Source organism: Bos taurus, chromosome 1 (genome assembly GCF_002263795.3).
Source record: "Bos taurus isolate L1 Dominette 01449 registration number 42190680 breed Hereford chromosome 1, ARS-UCD2.0, whole genome shotgun sequence".
Lineage (NCBI taxonomy): Eukaryota > Metazoa > Chordata > Mammalia > Artiodactyla > Bovidae > Bos > Bos taurus.
The window spans coordinates 36032748-36053457 of NC_037328.1; the positions used below are offsets into that span (position 1 = coordinate 36032748).

General features: G+C 39.7%; 1 pseudogene; it reads right to left on the minus strand.

Moving 5' to 3' along the window:
- Positions 1 to 19857: 19857 nt before the first annotated feature.
- Positions 19858 to 19964, minus strand: LOC112448345 (uncharacterized; annotated as a pseudogene).
- Between the last annotated feature and the right edge of the window lie 746 nt (positions 19965 to 20710).

Here is a 20710-nt window from a genome sequence, read left to right on the forward strand (position 1 = left end):
TCTACAATTCTTTCTTTTCAAACTGATTTCAGTTTCATGCTGAAGAATTAGAGATGTGATCCTCCAGCTGCTTTCTCAGCTTTTCCACACTCATGTAAATTCAGATTCTTATATTTATATTTGCATAATAATTGTGTGGCTCTTCTCTTAGTTGAATCTAGACTGATAAAGAGGTTCTTCAAGTTGGCCTCTGAGGCCTTTTGATATAATATTGTGTAATCTTTAATAATTCTCTTACTTTCTGGTGTAAGAAGATACTCTAAGTTTACCTTTTATTATTATTGCCCAAGATCTGAAATCAGCCATTTCTTCAAGGACCAGCTATTTTTTTTTAAAGTTATTTAGAATAGTTGCTCTCTGAGTACATGGTTTATTAATAGCTCCTTTCACTATCTGACATTAAGTCATAACATATTTGCTTATTGTCTGTCTCCTCCTCTAGAATATGTCTAATGGAAACAAGGACTAATGGGATACCAGTGTATCTCTAGTATATTTTCAGCTACTAAAATGCTTTATTTTCTTAGTCTTATCAAGTGATTTCTTACATTTTCTATTTTACTACTAAATAGCTTGAGCCCCTTTAATGTAGAATTAACTCCTGTACCAGAAATTTATTTATATTCTTACTTTGTCTATAAAATATATCCCAAAGATTTCTGACATCTGTTTTTTTAAGGCTATGTGCAATGAAGAAAATGTTGGCAAGATAAGTTTAATTAAAAAATACTATGCAAGGTAACAAGTCAGTTGCTATTTTTTGTATTTATTACACTGAAATTAATTTGAACATTTACAATTTCAGAAAAAAAATCTCAGGAAAGTGCCTGTGATATGCAGCCAGGCATTTTTCTTCCAAGGACAAGCCTTGGATTATATACAATAAGAATCTACTAAACTGGGGCAAAAGTAAGTGTGGCTTTGAGCAAAAATTTGTTGCAATGCAGCTGTCATGTGACACCTAGTAGCTCTGTGGGTTTTGTGGACACAGAAAATAAACAGTGAACTCAGAAATGTATCACCACAGTAGTGTATTTTATATAAATATGCCAGTGCCAAACATTTGATGCTAACCACAGAGCAAAAAAGTCAGTATGCAGATTAATACACGGTAAAAATTGAAATGTAAATAATCAGAGTCACACCAGTACAAACCACATGTTTTTCATAAAATGTCTTCAATTTGAATACTTAACTGTCAGGCTGCTGCTGCTGCTGCTAAGTCGCTTCAGTCGTGTCTGACGATGTGCGACCCCATAGACGGCAGCCCACCAGCCTCCCCCATCCCTGGGATTCTCCAGGCAAGAACACTGGAGTGGGTTGCCATTTCCTTCTCCAATGCATAAAAGTGAAAAGTGAAAGTGAAGTCACTCAGTCGTGTCCGACTCCTCGCGACCCCATGGACTGCAGCCTACCAGGCTCCTCTGTCCGTGGGATTTTCCAGGCAAGAGTACTGGAGTGGGGTGCCATCACCTTCTCCAACTGTCAGGCTAAGTATCTGTAATTGGAGATTACAGTCTAAAGAAATACAAACTCTCTACTATAAACTCCAGTGATTTGATTGAGATAAAGGAGTACCTATAAATCTCTTGATGTTTTAACAAATTTGATGTTTAACAAAAATTTTTGGTGTTTTAACAGCTAAATTAAGTGTAATTAGAGAGGTCCTTTATGTTTTACCAAGTCAATATGCCTTAATATAAAAATTAAAATGTTGAAATTATATTTGCATTTCCAAAATTCATCAGGTTTTTAAAAACAATTCTTTTCTTTATATTTTTGTATTCTTTTATAATTTGCTTATACAGTCTTCAGAGATCCTGTGAATTATTCCTATCTGAATTGTTCAGTTTCAGTGTTTTGTAAAGTAGCAACAGACTGAAGATGGAAAATGTTAACTCTAAATAAATCAGAAACCACTCACAGATTTCTTAAAGCCAAAAAAGTAAACAAGAATAATCTAATTGGTGCTGCCAAGCCAATATCTTAAGTTGTGATCTACAAAATGAGACTATTTGGTTAACTACAAGTAAGTTAAAGAGCTAATAGTATTTTTATTCTTTTTATGCTATTAATATACTTTATGTCAAACCAGGGAAGGCTATAATAAAAATAATCTATTGATGTATAATAAAAATATATCTATTTTTGATAGCTCAAAATTCATTTCACTGCAAGCCTTGCTGGGACAAGGAATAAGGAAAGCAGAGCATGGTGGGTAACAGTAGTCTATTTCCTGTAGCAGCATATGGGAAGAATCAGATTGTAAGTCTTCTGGGCTGGGCTTTCTTCTTAAATAAATACCGTGCTGTGCTATGCTATGCTAAGTACACACACACTAATTTTCTTCTATCTGTGTTGTCCTGGAAACAAACACCAACATGGAGTTAGAAATGCAAGAGCTATAGTGGAGACCACACATGTGTAAGAGGGAAAGCAGAGGGACCAAAAGTGGCCAAAGAAAGGCTACAACCTACAGTGCAAGTCTGACACATGTGAAAGTGAAAGGGGAAGCAAGATCGGGGAGGAAGAGCCTCAGACCACGCTGCAGAGAAAGTCTCTATCAGCCCAGTGGGGAACGCTGGTGCAAAATTGTCCATAGTTTTGAATTGGGAAGAAATTGCATGCTCTGCTAACCTGCTGTGTTTAGTCTCTCCAGGGAGCTGCTTGAAGACAGCTTGGCCTTAATTTGAACCCTGGAGTATAACCTGAAGGCACTGCTGTTGGAGGCTGTCAGCTCACTGTACTTGTGGCAGCTTCTTTCTCTTTTGTAAAAATATGTCTTAATTGAAATATAGTTGATTTACAATACTGTGCCAATCTCTGCTGTACAGCAAAGTGACTCAGTTATATACATGCATAAATTGTATTTTTTTTTAATATTCTTTTCCATTATGGTTTGTCACCAGGCTTCCCTGGTAGCTCAGCTGGTGAAGAATCCGCCTGCAATTTAGGAGACACCAGTTCGATTCCTGGGTTGGGAAGATCCTCTGGAGAAGGAATAGGCTTCCCATTCCAGTATCCTTGGGGTTCCCTTGTGGCTCAGCTGGTAAAGAATCTGCCTGCAATGTGTGAGACCTTGATTGGGAAGATCCCTTGGAGAAGGGAAAGGCTACCCACTCCAGTATTCTGGCCTAGATAATTCCATAGACTGTATAGTCTATGGGGTCACAAAAAGTCAGACATGACTGAGTGACTTTATCTTTTATGGTTTATCACATAATTTTGAATATAGTTCCCTGTTCTATACGGTAGGACCTTGTTTATCCATTCTAAATGTTATAGTTTGCATTTACCAACCCCAAACTCCCAGTCCATGCCTCTTCCTCCCCTCTTCCCCTTGGAAACCAAATTCTGTTCTCTGTGTCTATGAGTCAGTTTCTGTTTTGCAGACAGGTTCATTTGTGCTGTATTTTAAGATTCCACATGTAAGTGATATCATATGGTGTTTGTCTTTTTCTGAGTAACTTCACTTAGTATGATAATCTTTAGTTGCATCCATGTTGCTGCAAATGGCATTGCTTCATTCTTTTTTCTGGCTGAGTAGTATTCCATTTATATATATGTACCACATCTTCTTTATCATTTCATCTGTTGACTGGTATTTAGGTTGTTTCCATGTTCTGGCTATTGTGAACAGTGGTGCTATGAACATATGAACAAAGGAGTTCCAGAAAAACATCTGCTTCATTGACTATGCTAAAGCCTTTGACTGTGTGGATCACAATAAATTGTGGAAAATTCTTAAAGAGATGGGAGTTCCAGATCATCTTACCTGTCTCCAGGGAAAAGTGTATGTGAGTCAAGAAGCAACAGTTAAAACTGGACTTGGAACAACTGACTGGTTCAAAATTGGGAAAGGAGTACAAGGCTATATATTGTCACCCTGCTTATTTAACTTATAGGCCAAGTACATCATGCAGAATGCTAGGTTGGATGAACCACAAGCTGGAATCAAGATTTCCAGGAGAAATATCTATAACCTCGGATATGAAGATGATACCATTCTAATGGCAGAAATTAAAGAGGAACTAAAGAGCCTCTTAATAAATGTGAAAGGAGAGTAAAACTCAACATTCAGAAAACTAAGATCATGGCATCCAGTCCCATAACTTTATAGCAAATGGAAGGGGAGAAAGTGTAAATAGTGGCAGATTATATTTTCTTGGGCTCCAAAAATCACTGTGGACAGTGACTGCAGCTGTGAAATTAAAATACCCTTGCTCCTTGGGAGAAAAGCTATGACAAACCTAGACAGAATATTAAAAAGCAGAGACATCAGTTTGCCCATAAAGGTTCATATCGTCAAAGCTATTGTTTTTCCAGTAGTCATGTACAGATGTGAGAGTTGGACCATAAAGAAGGCTGAGCCCTGAAGAATTGATGATTTCAAATTGTGGTGCTAGAGGACTTGTGAGTCCGTTGACTATAAGGAGATCAAACCAGTTTCACTCCTAAAGGAAATCAACCCTGATTATTCATTGGAAAGATTGTTGTTGATGCTGACACTCTAATTCTTTGACCATCTGATGTGAAGATCTGACTCATTGGAAAAGACCCTGATTCTGGGAAAGATTGAGGTCAAAAGGAGAAGTGGGTGGCAGAAGATGAAATGGTTGGATGGCATCACCTACTCAATGGACTTGAATTTGAGCAAGCTCCAGGAGATAATGGAAGACAAAGGAGCTTGGTCCGTGGGATTGCAAAGAGCTGTATACGAGTTAGTGACTGAATGACAGCAACAACAACAACAGGTGCCGTGCCATTACAGACCATCAAGGTCAAAAAGTGGGCCATGACCCAATTCCTGGAACTCCCCACCCCTTCCCCCAAATATCTAGAATACTCCTCCCACGCATTAGCCTATAAAATTACCTGCCTGTTTAAAAACTGACAACCGCATACCCTGGTGCTGCTCTCGATGGCCTACACTCTGTCTATGGAGTGTGATTCTAGGTAATTCCATGTCTTACCTATTACTTTGTCTCTCACTGAATTCTTTCTGCAGTGAGACATCAAGAACCCAGGCTTCATTAAGTCTTGAGACCAGGTATGACCTCAGTTACAAGACTATAGGGTCAAGTCCCAATCTGAGTATCACAGTTTTAGGAGAATGTCAAAGAATTAGGAGTCATTTTTAATCTACCAAAGAGCCCAATTACCATTCAGTAATTCTTGCATATAAATGATTTTCTTAAATATATTTTTTCAGTACCCAAAAGAAAGAAACTTTTTGTTCCTGTCTATTCTCAGATTAATACTGCTATAGCTATATTACACTGTACCTTATATTATGCTACTGTCTATATTTTAATATATTTAAATATTAAATATAGTTTAATTACCACTTCTAAAGTCTATACTAAGATATTTTATATTTATGCCCAAGTTGTTTATATACCAATATGAATGAAAAGTGAAGGCAGAAATTTCATAAAGCTCATTTTACTCCTCACTCTTTGCTTCTTTGCCTCCCACTGTTTAAATACTTCCAGTCTCTTTGCTCTTTTAAAACAGATAGAGTGTGCAATTATAAGCATCTCAGCATGCACAGACTTTTTCTCATTATCATTAAATGATAGAATGTAAACCCCAAAGTATTTTGGGAACCACATAGACCAAATTTGGCATTTCACAGGAGTGAAATCTAAGGCTCACAGAAGTTTACACAAGCTTGTTCAAATCATGCAAATAATTTATGGATGAACCTAAAGTAACATTGAGGGTTCATTGATCCTCCTTAGTTGTACAAATAGCATATGTGTTTTTTGTTGGTATATTTTTCAAATGGAATTTTATTAGAAAACTAAAAAAGTTTAAAAATTTTTTTATTGGAATATAGTTGATTTATAATGTTGTGTTAGTTCCAGAGGTACACAAAATAAATCAGTTATACATATACCTATATCAACTTTAAGATTCTTTTCCATATAGGTCATTACAGAATATTGAGTTGAGTTCCCTGTGCTATGTAGGGAAACCTATTTTTAAATGCCAAATTAACCATATTCAGAACACCAAGCCATAGAAATGATTGAATTTCCTCTGATTTCCTAGTTACATCCTTCTTATCTCTTAACACAATTCTGGTGACTTTCAGTTCATTTCAGTTCAGTCGCTCAGTCGTGTCCGTCTCTTTGTGACCCCATGAATTGCAGCACGCCAGGCCTCCCTGTCCATCACCAACTCCCAGAGTTCACTCAGACTCACGTCCATCGAGTCAGTGATGCCATCCAGCCATCTCATCCTCTGTCGTCCCCTTCTCCTCCTGCCCCCAATCCCTCCCAGCATCAGAGTCTTTTCCAATGAGTCAACTCTTCACATGAGATGGCCAAAGTACTGGAGTTTCAGCTTTAGCATCATTCCTTCCAAAGAAATCCCAGGGCTGATCTCCTTCAGAATGGACTGGTTGGATCTCCCTGCAGTCCAAGGGACTCTCAAGAATCTTTTCCAACACCACAGTTCAAAAGCATCAATTCTTTGGCGCTCAGCCTTCTTCACAGTCCAACTCTCACATCCATACATGACCACTGGAAAAACCATAGCCTTGACTAGACGAACCTTTGTTGGCAAAGTAATGTCTGTGCTTCTGAATATGCTATTTAGGTTGGTCATAACTTTCCTTCCAAGGAATAAGTGTATTTTAATTTCATGGCTGCAGTCACCATCTGCAGTGATTTTGGAGCCCCAAAAATAAAGTCTGACACTGTTTCCACTGTTTCCCCATCTATTTCCCATGAAGTGATGGGACCAGATGCCATGATCTTCGTTTTCTGAATGTTGAGCTTTAAGCCAACTTTTTCACTCTCCACTTTCACTTTCATCAAGAGGCTTTTGAGTTCTTTTTCACTTTCTGCCATAAGGGTGGTGTCATCTGCATATCTGAGGTTATTGATATTTCTCCCGGCAGTCTTGATTCCAGCTTATGCTTCTTCCAGTCCAGCGTTTCTCATGATGTACTCTGCATGTAAGTTAAATAAGCAGGGTGACAATATACAGCCTTGACGTACTCCTTTTCCTATTTGGAACCAGTCTGTTGTTCCATGTCCAGTTCTAACTGTTGCCTCCTGAACCACATACAAATTTCTCAAGAGGCAGATCAGGTGGTCTGATATTCCCATCTCCTTCAGAATTTTCCACAGTTGATTGTGATCCACACAGTCAAAGGCTTTGGCATAGTTAATAAAGCAGAAATAGATGTTTTTCTGGAACTCTCTTGCTTTTTCCATGATCCAGTGGATGTTGACAATTGGATCTCTGGTTCCTCTGCCTTTTCTAAAACCAGCTTGAACATCAGAAAGTTCACGGTTCACATATTGCTTAAGCCTCGCTCGGGTCACTTTAGCTTTATGCAACCACTGACTCTTGACTGTTTACAAGATAATTTCTTGTGGAAGATATTGGGTTGGCCAACAATTCATTTGGGTTTTTCCATAACATCTTTGGGAAAAATCTGAATAAATTTTTGGCCAGCTCAATAGAATGCATTTTCCTTCCATAGGAACCTACTGGATGGTTAGTCACTACCTCGGATATCTAGTGGAAAACTAACCCGTCTTAAAGAACCTATAAGAGGCAAATCAACTGTAGATTTCATCTTAACTTATTGGCAAATTTAGTTTTCCTCAGGCTGCTTGCCTGGTAATGAGGACACAGGTGATAAATAGCACTTGAGTAGATAAAATTAAAACACCAAGGTTTATAATTAATGCATTTATTCATTATTGATTTTATAAATAACTAAGAAGCTGAAGTTGAACGGTTCTATGAAGACCTAAAAGACCTTTTAGAACTAACACCCAAAAAAGTTGTCCTTTTCATTATAGGGGACTGGAATGCAAAAGTAGGAAGTCAAGAAACATCTGGAGTAACAGGCAAATTTGGCCTTGGAATACGGAATGAAGCAGGACAAAGACTAATAGATTTTTGCCAAAAAAAATGCACTGGTCATAGCAAACACCCTCTTCCAACAACACAAGAGAATACTCTGCACATGGACATCACCAGATGGTCAACACCAATATCAGATTGATTATGTTCTTTGCAGCCAAAGATGGAGAAGCTCTATACAGTCAACAAAAACAAGACCGGGAGCTGAGTGTGGCTCAGATCATGAACTCCTTATTGCCAAATTCAGACTTAAATTGAAGAAAGTAGGGAAAACCACTAGACCATTCAGGTATGACCTAAATCAAATCCCTTATGATTATACAGTGGAGTGAGAAATAGATTTAAGGGACTAGATCTGATCGACAGAGTGCCTGATGAACTATGGAAAGAGGTTCGTGACATTGTACAGGAGACAGGGATCAAGACCATCCCCATGGAAAAGAAATGCAAAAAAGCAAAATGGCTGTCCGGGGAGGCCTTACAAGTAGCTGTGAAAAGAAGAGAAGTGAAAAGCAAAGGAGAAAAGGAAAGATATAAGCATCTGAATGCAGAGTTCCAAAGAATAGCAAGACGAGATAAGAAAGCCTTCCTCAGTGATCAATGCAAAGAAATAGAGGAAGACAACAGAATGGGAAAGACCAGAGATCTCTTCCAGAAAATTAGAGATACCAAGGGAACATTTCATGCAAAGATGGGCTCTCTAAAGGACAGAAATGCTATGGACCTAAAAGAAGCAGAAGATATCAAGAAGAGGTGGCAAGAATACACAGAAGAACTGTACAAAAAAGATCTTCATGATCCAGATAATCACGATGATGTGATCACTGACCTAGAGCCAGACATCCTGGAATGTGAAGTCCAGTGGGCCTTAGAAAGCATCACTACGAACAAAGCTAGTGGAGGTGACAGAATTCCAGTTGAGCTATTCCAAATCCTGAAAGATGATGCTATGAAAGTGCTGTACTCAATATGCCAGCAAATTTGGAAAACTCAGCAGTGGCCACAGGACTGGAAAAGGTCAGTTTTCATTCTAATCCCAAAGAAAGGCAATGCCAAAGAATGCTCAAACTACTGCACAATTGCACTCATCTCACATGCTAGTAAAGTAATGCTCAAAATTCTCCAAGCCAGGCTTCAGCAATATGTGAACCGTGAACTTCCTGATGTTCAAGCTGGTTTTAGAAAAGGCAGAGGAACCAGAGATCCAATTGCCAACACCCGCTGGATCATGGAAAAAGCAAGAGAGTTCCAGAAAAACATCTATTTTTGCTTTATTGACTATGCCAAAGCCTTTGACTGTGTGGATCACAATCAACTGTGGAAAATTCTGAAAGAGATGGGAATACCAGACCACCTGACCTGCCTCTTGAGAAATCTGTATGCAGGTCAGGAAGCAACAGTTAGAACTGGACATGGAACAACAGACTGGTTCCAAATAGGAAAAGGAGTACGTCAAGGCTGTATATTGTCACCCTGCTTATTTAACTTACATGCAGAGTACATCATGAGAAACGCTGGACTGGAAGAAGCATAAGCTGGAATCAAGACTGCCGGGAGAAATATCAATAACCTCAGATATGCAGATGACACCACCCTTATGGCAGAAAGTGAAAAAGAACTCAAAAGCCTCTTGATGAAAGTGAAAGTGGAGAGTGAAAAAGTTGGCTTAAAGCTCAACATTCAGAAAACGAAGATCATGGCATCTGGTCCCATCACTTCATGGGAAATAGATGGGGAAACAGTGGAAACAGTGTCAGACTTTATTTTTGGGGCTCCAAAATCACTGCAGATGGTGACTGCAGCCATGAAATTAAAAGACACTTACTTCTTGGAAGGAAAGTTATGACCAACCTAAATAGCATATTCAGAAGCACAGACATTACTTTGCTAACAAAGGTTCGTCTAGTCAAGGCTACGGTTTTTCCAGTGGTCATGTATGGATGTGAGAGTTGGACTGTGAAGAAGGCTGAGCACCAAAGAATTGATGCTTTTGAACTGTGGTGTTGGAAAAGACTCTTGAGAGTCCCTTGGACTGCAGGGAGATCCAACCAGTCCATTCTGAAGGAGATCAGCCCTGGGATTTCTTTGGAAGGAATGATGCTAAAGCTGAAACTCCAGTACTTTGGCCACCTCATGCGAAGAGTTGACTTATTGGAAAAGACTCTGATGCTGGGAGGGATTGGGGGCAGGAGGAGAAGGGGACGACAGAGGATGAGATGGCTGGATGACATCACTGACTCGATGGACGTGAGTCTGAGTGAACTCCGGGAGTTGGTGATGGACAGGGAGGCCTAGCGTGCTGTGATTCATGGAGTCTCAAAGAGTCGGACACGACTGAGTGAATGAACGGAACTGAACTGAAGAGAAATTCAGTTATTACAAGAAATCTCATTCCAAGGAAATGACAAATTCATTCAGTCAAGGTGACAAACAACTCTCTCAAATGCCAGGTCAAGTTTAAAAAATTTGATAGTATTTTTCCTGTAGACTATTCTCATTACTGAAGATATAGCACCTACTTTATGAGTTCACTATCAATCAGCTCTAGGTGTTTTAAGACTGAAAGTATAGACAAAATTCTTTAAAAAGAAGGGCTATTAAGTACCATACACATGCTAGTGTGTCATAGAAGCAGCTGGGTGAAGCGGGATGATGCCAAATTTATAAAAAAGATTATCAAAAGTATCAGTGATTCCTGAATTTTCAGAGAATTGAGCATAAAGTGAAACAATTGACACCTTTTATGCAGATCCTTCAGAGTATAATTCTAAATGAATATGACCACCATACCTTAGGCACCTCTCACACTCATAAAAGCAAAACATATATGACAGATTCTCTTTGTAATGGGTTTGATAGGCTCCCACTACCTAATGGTCAGTTGTTTGCTCTAGGGATATTTCCTGATTAGAAAGTACACATACAAATGTACCAGAAAATAAAAATCCCTGTGACTCTATTACCCAGAGATAAATGTAAATACCTAAGGGTGGATATATTGTAATTTCTTTTTTTTTTTCATTTAAAAACATGACGTGAAATAATTTTCATGTCTAAATTCTCTTCTACAGTATATTTTCCTAAAAGTTGTGCAGCATTCAATCCTATGGCTGGTTTGGAAAAATATACTAATTGTTAACCATTTTAATTTTTTTTTTTACTAATAATAGCAACACTGGGTGAATATTCTAGAAATATTTTGGTTGCATACATTCATGAATATGTATTTATGACAGAATCAAAGAAGTGAAATCTCAGGGCCAAAAGGTTTGCACATTTTAATGTTTTTTTAGCTTATTCCCAAATTGTATCTAGAATCTGTAATTTGTATTGTCTTAGCAATTTGAGATACTCATTCTTCCCATACACTAACATTAAAAAATAGTATCATCTTTACCAGCCAGAAATATTTACGTCACTAATATTTTAACTTTCCTTTATTTGACGAGTGAACTTGTGCTATGTGCGTGTGTGCACGTGTACTCAGTCATGTCCAACTCTTTGCAAACCATGGACTGTAGTCTGCCAGCCCCTCTGCCCATGGAACTGTTCAGGCAAGAATACTGGAGGGGGTTGCCATTTCCTACTCCAGCGAGTCTTCCAGACCCAAAGATTGAACCCGTGTCTCTTGCATCTCCTGCATTGGCAGGCAGATTCTTTAACACTGCACGACCTGGGAAGCTCTATTGTACTATACTGCAATTTTCTTCTCTCTCCATATTCTCCCCTATTAGAGCTTCTTCTTGAGAATAGCTGCCTAGTCTGGCATCCCCTTAGGTCTAGAGCAGAGTGCTCTCACAACACCTGAGTAGTTTATACCCAGTAATATGTGTTGAATAAATGAAAGTGACATCATAAAATATAAGTCAAGAAACATAATAGATGGTGAGTATATATCACCCATGATTAGAAATTTGTTAAATACACATGCACACAAAAGAACAATTCACACATACATAAGTAATATTAAGAAATTCATTCATTCTCTCATTATAGGAACCCTGTTTGGTACTAACTGGATAAAGGTCAGTCTTAAGTAATGAAAATCTTTAACCTTGGAATTTTTTTGCGTGATTTTACTAATTTATGGTCATACACCCCAAACTTGAAGAAGGTGCTTCCAAATCCTTTCAAGCCTACTATGCACCTGCTACAATGAACAGATGAGATGTATTTATAATTTGAGCATTCCCTTGCCTGTATTAAATTCTTTGTTAAAACCTCAGAAATTAGATTATCTTAAGTAATATGATGAACTCTGTTGATTATTCAAATGCTGATTAAAAGACCTAGTTATTGTACAAAATGTAATAAAAACCTCAGAGCAAGGAGTATAACCAGGAGAATACTAGGTACAAGCATGTGGAGTGAGTGAGGGTGTTTCTGTGTGTGTCCCTCCATTGTACTATCAACCAATTAAGTGAAATAAAGTTCACTTTGCCCTGCTTCATTCCATATTCCAAGGCCAAATTTGCCTGTACTCCAGGTGTTTCTTGACTTCCTACTTTTGCATTCCAGTCCCCTATAATGAAAAGGACATCTTTTTTGGATGTTAGTTCTAAATGGTCTTGTAGGTCTTCATAGAACCGTTCAACTTCAGCTTCTTCAGCATTACTGGTTGGGGCATACACTTGGATTACTATGATATTGAATGGTTTGCCTTGGAAGTGAACAGAGATCATTCTGTCGTTTTTGAGATTGCATCCAAGTACTGCATTTCGGACTCTTTTGTTGACCATGATGGCTACTCCATTTCTTCTGAGGCATTCCTGCCCACAGTAGTAGATATAATGGTCATCTGAGTTAAATTCACCCATTCCAGTCCATTTGAGTTCGCTGATTCCTAGAATGTCGACATTCAGTCTTGCCATCTCTTGTTTGACCACTTCCAATTTGCCTTGATTCATGCACCTGACATTCCAGGTTCCTATGCCATATTGCTCTTTACAGCATCGGACCTTGCTTCTATCACCAGTCACATCCACAGCTGGGTATTGTTTTTGCTTTGGCTCCATCCCTTCATTCTTTCTGGAGTTATTTCTCCACTGATCTCCAGTAGCATATTGGGCACCTACTGACCTGGGGAGTTCCTCTTTCAGTATCCTATCATTCTGCCTTTTCATACTGTTCATGGTGTTCTCAAGGCAAGAATACTGAAGTGGTTTGCCATTCCCTTCTCCAATGGACCACATTCTGTCAGATCTCTCCACCATGACCCGCCCATCTTGGGTTGCCCCACGGGCATGGCTTAGTTTCATTGAGTTAGACAAGGCTGTGGTCCTAGTGTGATTAGATTGACTAGTTTTCTGTGAGTATGGTTTCAGTGTGTCTGCCCTCTGATGCCCTCTTGCAACAGCAATTGTCTTACTTGGGTTTCTCTTACCTTGGGCATGGGGTATCTCTTCACTGCTGCTCCAGAAAAGCGCAGCTGCTGCTCCTTACGTTGGGCGAGGGGTATCTCCTCACTGCCGCCCTTCCTGACCTTCAACGTGGGATAGCTCCTCTAGGCCCTCCTGCGCCAGATAATCATGATGGTGTGATCACTGACCTAAAGCCAGACATCTTGGAATGTGAAGTCAGGTGGTCCTTAGAAAGCATCACTATGAACAAAGCTAGTAGAGGTGATGGAATTCCAGTTGAGCTATTTCAAATCCTGAAAGATGATGCTATGAAAGTGCTGTACTCAATATGCCAGCAAATTTGGAAAACTCAGCAGTGGCCACAGGACTGGAAAAGGTCAGTTTTCATTCCAATCCCAAAGAAAGGCAATGCCAAAGAATGCTCAAACTACTGCACAATTGCACTCATCTCACATGCTAGTAAAGTAATGCTCAAAATTCTCCAAGCCAGGCTTCAGCAATATGTGAACCGTGAACTTCCTGATGTTCAAGCTGGTTTTAGAAAAGGCAGAGGAACCAGAGATCAAATTGCCAACACCCGCTGGATCATGGAAAAAGCAATAGAGTTCCAGAAAAACATCTATTTCTGCTTTATTAACTATGCCAAAGCCTTTGACTGTGTGGATCACAATCAACTGTGGAAAATTCTGAAAGAGATGGGAATACCAGACCACCTGACCTGCCTCTTGAGAAATCTGTATGCAGGTCAGGAAGCAACAGTTAGAACTGGACATGGAACAACAGACTGGTTCCAAATAGGAAAAGGAGTCCGTCAAGGCTGTATATTGTCACCCTGCTTATTTAACTTACATGCAGAGTACATCATGAGAAACGCTGGACTGGAAGAAGCATAAGCTGGAATCAAGACTGCCGGGAGAAATATCAATAACCTCAGATATGCAGATGACACCACCCTTAGGGCAGAAAGTGAAAAAGAACTCAAAAGCCTCTTGATGAAAGTGGAGAGTGAAAAAGTTGGCTTAAAGCTCAACATTCAGAAAACGAAGATCATGGCATCTGGTCCCATCACTTCATGGGAAATAGATGGGGAAACAGTGGAAACAGTGTCAGACTTTATTTTTGGGGCTCCAAAATCACTGCAGATGGTGACTGCAACCATGAAATTAAAAGACGCTTACTCCTTGGAAGGAAAGTTATGACCAACCTAGATAGCATATTCAAAAGCAGAGACATTACTTTGCCAACAAAGGTTCGTCTAGTCAAGGCTATGGTTTTTCCTGTGGTCATGTATGGATGTGAGAGTTGGACTGTGAAGAAGGCTGAGCACCAAAGAATTGATGCTTTTGAACTGTGGTGTTGGAAAAGACTCTTGAGAGTCCCTTGGACTGCAGGGAGATCCAACCAGTCCATTCTGAAGGAGATCAGCCCTGGGATTTCTTTGGAAGGAATGATGCTAAAGCTGAAACTCCAGTACCTTGGCCATCTCATGCGAAGAGTTGACTCATTGGAAAAGACCCTGATGCTGGGAGGGATTGGGGGCAGAAGGAGAAGGGGACGACAGAGGATGAGATGGCTGGATGGCATCACTGACTCGATGGACGTGAGTCTGAGTGAACTCTGGGAGTTGGTGATGGACAGGGAGGCCTGGCGTGCTGCAATTCATAGGGTCGCAAAGAGACGGACACGACTGAGTGACTGAACTGAAAGTTCACTGCCCTAAAGACTTTCTAGAGGGAAATCTTCCTAGATGATGAAGCAGCACACATCAATATGCCTTGTCATCCAGGAAAATTACCTCTTACTATTACTTCTGTAGGAACACAGTTCAACTCCCAAACTTGTCCTTTCACTAAAGCCTGGAGTTCAGTCATCAGAGGAGGAAGAGAATAGAAGGTTGCATGATGGAGATTAAAATTTGACTTCATCTCTAGGATTACATCACCTGGGCAGGGAGGCTGGGATCTGCAGTTCCCTGTCTGCAGGTTTGGTAAGCAGCTAGCCATTCTGTGCCACACCATGTTTTGTGTTTTGTCATATTTGTGTAGCATTACATGGTGCCTTTGAGGATTTTGCTGTACCTGAGTCTTACAAGTACTATTATTTCCTTGGTATGTTTTACATTCACTTGCTTTTTATATTTCAAAAGATTTATTTAAAGAGAAAGCTATTAAAACTGTAGTTGGAAAGTCAAAGTGAAATATCCATGAATAGGACTTAACTATAAAAATAAATGTACTGAAAACAAAAATTTGTGCACATGGTGAGGAATGAGAATGCTTTTTGTAAAAGGGAAAGGAAGTTGGACAGGTTGTCTTAAAGCATTCATGGCTTTTCATTGGCTGAGTCCTAGCTAGGAAAGTATGGTGTCTTTCTTTTTCCTGTTGGGTTCTGCCATCATTACCATCATTACAGGCTTTGAGAGCTCCCCCTTCTGATCTTTAGGCTGTATTTTGATTGAGGTTTCTCTTTATTAATTTTTAAATTTGTCACCCTTCTCTCTGTGACTTTAAAGAAACTGAAAGTACTTAGATAAGAGATTTTCAACAACTTGATTTTTGAGTTCTTCAAAAATTGTTTCTGATTACTTGTTGCCAGATCCCAATTATGCGCATATGGATTCCAATCAGCTATTTAGTTCTCAAATACGAATGAGCATCTATGAATCACTATCTACTTAAATAATGTTTCCAATTAGGAAGAGATAGATTAAATTTAAGCAGTCAAAATAGAAGAGCCTGGAAGAAAGAAAGACAGTGCAAGAGCAGAAGAAAGCTTTTAAAACATTAGTTGTCACAAGATAGAATTCTGCAGTCATACACCTGAAATGGGGTGCTATGAAAAGAAAATGTTCAGAAAACAAGATAGGGGTCTTAGAAATCAAAAACAGGATGGAATAAATGAAGGAGAATAAATTATCAAAGAAATAATATGAATGTAATACAAAATAATATGTATTCCATTTGTTTCCTTGGAGACCTTCTTTCCTTGCCCTCTTTCCTTTTGTGCCAACCTGAACCTGTTTTTCTGTAGATTCAATACAATTGTTATTGTTCAGTTGCTAAGCTGTGTCCAACGCTTTGTGACCCAATGGACTATAGCATGCCAGGATCCTCTGTCCTCCACTATCTCCCAGAGTTTGCTCAAATTCATGTCCCTTGAGTTGGTGATGCTATTTAATCATCTCACCCTCTGCCATCCCCTTTGCCTTTTGCTTTCAGTCTTTCCCAGCATCAGGGTCTTTTCCAAAGAGCTGGCTCTTTGCACCAAGTGGCCAAAGTATTGTATCTTCAGCAACATTCCTTCCAATGACTATTCAAGTTGATTTCCTTTAGGATCAAAAAAGCAAGAGAGTTCCAGAAAAACATCTATTTCTGCTTTATTGACTATGCCAAAGCCTTTGATGTGGATCACAATAGACTGTGTGCATCACAGTAGACTGTGGATCACAATAGACTGTGGAAGATTCTGAAAGAGATGGGAATACCAGACCACCTGACCTGCCTCTTGAGAAATCTGTATGCAGGTCAGGAAGCAACAGTTAGAACTGGACATGGAACAACAGACTGATTCCAAATAGGAAAAGGAGTACGTCAAGGCTGTATATTGTCACCCTGCTTATTTAACTTACATGCCGAGTACATCATGAGAAACACTGGGCTAGATGAAGCATAAGCTGCAATCAAGATTGCCAGGAGAAACATCCATAACCTCAGATATGCAGATGACAACACCCTTATGGCAGAAAGTGAAAAAGAACTAAAGAGCCTCTTGATGAAAGTGAAAGTGGAGAGTGAAAAAGTTGGCTTAAGTTCAACATTCAGAAAACTAAGATCATGGCATCCGGTCCCATCACTTCATGGCAAATAGATGAGGAAACAGTGGAAACAGTGGCTGACTTTATTTTGGGGGGCTCCAAAGTCACTGCAGATGGTGACTGCAGCCATGAAATTAAAAGACACTTACTCCTTGGAAGGAAAGTTATGACCAACCTAGATAGCATATTCAAAAGCAGAGACATTACTTTGCCAGCAAAGGTCTGCCTAGTCAAAGCTGTGGTTTTTCCAGTAGTCATGTATGGATGTGAGAGTTGGACTGTGAAGAAAGCTGAGCATTGAAGAATTGATGCTTTTGAACTGTGGTGTTGGAGAAGACTCTTGAGAGTCCCTTGGACTGCAAGGAGATCCCATCAGTCCATCCTAAAGGAGATGAGTCCTGAGTGTTCATTGGAAGAACTGATGTTGAAGCTGAAACTCCAATATTTTGGCCACCTGATGGGAAGACCTGACTCATTTGAAAAGACCCAGATGCTGGGAAATATTGAGGGCAGGAGGAGAAGGGGACGACAGAGGATGAGATGGCTGGATGGCATCACTGACTCAATGGACATGAGTTTGGGTAAACTCCAGGAGTTAGTGATGGACAGGGAGGCCTGGCGTGTTGCAGTCCATGGATTGCAAAGAGTTGGACATGACTGAGTCACTAAACTGAACTGAACTGAGGATTGACTAATCTCTTTGCAGTCCAAGCGACTTTCAAGAGTCTTCTCTAGCACCACAACTTGAAAGCATCAATTCTTCAGTGCTTCTTTATGGTCCAAGTCTCACATCTGTACACGACTACCATAATATTGATTATACGGACCTTTCTTGGCAAAGTGATGTCTCTATTTTTTAATATGCTGTCTAGGTTTGTCATAACTTTCCTTCCAAGAAGCAAGGGTCTTAGTTTCATGGCGGCTCTCACCATCCACAGTGATTTTGGAGCCCCACAAAATAAAATCTGTCATAACTTCCACTTTTCCCCATTCTATTTGCCATGCAGTATTTTGGCTGCCTCATGCGAAGAGTTGACTCATTGGAAAAGACTCTGATGCTGGGAGGGATTGGGGGAAAGAGGAGAAGGGGACGACAGAGGATGAAATGGCTGGATGGCATCACTGACTCGATGGACGTGAGTCTCAGTCAACTCCGGGAGTTGGTGATGGACAGGGAGGCCTGGCGTGCTGCAATTCATAGGGTCGCAAAGAGTCAGACATGACTGAGTGACTAAACTGACCTGATCTGATCTGATTTGCCATAAAGTGATGGGACCAGATGCCACGATCTTTGTTTTTTGAACATTTTTTCACTCTCCTTGTTGTTGTTGTTCAATGACTAAGTCATGTTTGACTCTTTGTGACTCTGCTAAGAGTCACTGCAGCAAGCCAGCCTCCCTGTCCATCAGCAGCTCCTGGAGCTTGCTCAAACCATGTCCATAGAGTTGGTGATGCCATCCAACCATCTCATTCTCTGTTGTCCCCTTCTCCTCTTGCCTTCAATCTTTCCCAGCATCGGGATCTTTTCCAAGGAGTCAGTTCTTTGCATCAGGTGGCCAAAGTTTTGGAGTTTCAGCTTCAAATGAATATTCAGGACTGATTTCCTTTAGGATGGACTGGTTGGATCTCCTTGCAGGCCAAGGGACTCTCAAGAGTCTTCTCCAACACCACAGTTTAAAAGCATCAATTCTTCAGCACTCAGCTTTCTTTATAGTCCAACTCTCACATCCATACGTGACTACTGGAAAAGCCATAGCTTTGACTACACGGTTGTTGGCAAAGTAATATCTCTGCTTTTTAATATTCTGTTTAGGTTGGTCATAGCTTAAAAGAACAAGTGTCTTTTAATTTCATGACTGCAGTCAGCGTCTGCAGTGATATTAGAGCCCAAAAATATCAAGTCTTTCACTGTTTCCATTGTTTCCCCACGTGTTTGCCATGAAGTAATGAGACCGGATGCTCTGATCTTCGTTTGTTGAGTTTTAAGCCAGCTTTTTCACTCTCCTCTTTCACTTTCATTAAAAGGCTCTTTAGTTTTTTGCTTTCTGCCATGAGGGTGGTGTCATCTGCATATCTGAGATTATTGATATTTCTCCTGGCAATCTTGATTCCAGCTTGTGCTTCATCTGGCCCATCATTTCGCATGTTGTACTCTGCATATAAGTGAAATAAGCTGGATGAGAATATACAGCCTTGATGTACTCCTTTTCTAATTTGGAACCAGTCTGTTTTTCAGTGCCCCTTTATAACTGTTGCTTCTTGACCTGCAGAGAGATTTCTTAGGAGGCAGGTCAGGTGGTTTGGTATTCCCATCTCTTGAATTTTCCGCAGTTTGTTGTGATCCACACAAAGGCTTTAGTATAGTCAATGAAGCATAAATAGATGTTTTTCTGCAATTCCCTAGCTTCCTTTATGATCCAGCAGATGTTGGCAATTTTTTCTCTGGTTCCTTTGCCTTTTCTAAATCCAGTTTGTACATCTAGAATGTCTCAGTTCACATAGTGCTGAAGCCTAGCTTGAAGGATTTTAAACATTACCTTGCTAGTGTGTGAAACACGGGCAATTGTACAGTAGTTTAAACATTCTTTTGCACTGCCCTTCTTTGGGATTAGAATGAAAACTGACCTTTACCAGTCATGTGGCCGCTGCTGTTTTCCAAACTTGCTTACATATGAGTGCAGCACTCTAAGTGCCTCATCTTTTAGGATTTTAAATAGCTCAGCTGGAATTCTGTCACCTTGCGTAGCTTTGTAGTAGTGCTTCTTAAGGCCCATTTGATTGCACAAGCCAGGTACATCTAAAAGTGTGAATTAATGACTACATGGAATCTAGTTTTCAATTAGCAATAATCGCGCCTCGGATAAACCTCATTGGCTATGATACTGCCACTGCGCAAAGCTTACATGGAATCTAGACATGAATTTCCTACTTAAAACTCTTGTGATCTCACAGTGAGTTGATAATATTCTGTGTTAGTCAAGGAATAGTTGTGCTATTCTTAAATAGCATAAAAATCCACAAGGGAAGAAGATGAAAAAGCATCAGAGGAGAAAAAGGAAATCAGATAGGAAAGAAAATTTAGGGACTGATGGCCGTTGGTAACAGGGAAAGACTGTATCTTATTTGTTTTGTGTTACTATTATACTAAGTATTGGGTTGGCCACAATGTTTGTTCCATGAATGTGGAAAAATGTGAAGAAACATAGTGGCCAACCCAACAGTAAAGAAACTACTGTTGTGCTATGGGGGTAAGCAAGGAGATGTTAGGTCATCCCCTAGTAGAAAAAGAGTATTCAGAAAAATGTTCATTCCACAATAGCAACCTTCATGGAGAGGAACAGAATTAAATTACCAATGATTATCAGACATGGAGTTCCAGTCCTGATATAGTGCTGGTTTTCTGAAGTAGGATATTAAGGTGTTACATAGAGAACCTACCCAGTGATATTTTATGACATTCATCTTATTATCCTTACCTGACAGATTAGGAAATACCTACAGGGTTTTAGCAGTTTAATATTAGATTTATATTTGTCATAGTTATTATTGAAACATTGTGTAGTAGTCCTTATAACTGCTGTAAAAAACTAGAAAATTTAGGCTATTTATAGAATACAGATACTAAAGTCATAATTTTGAAACTGAT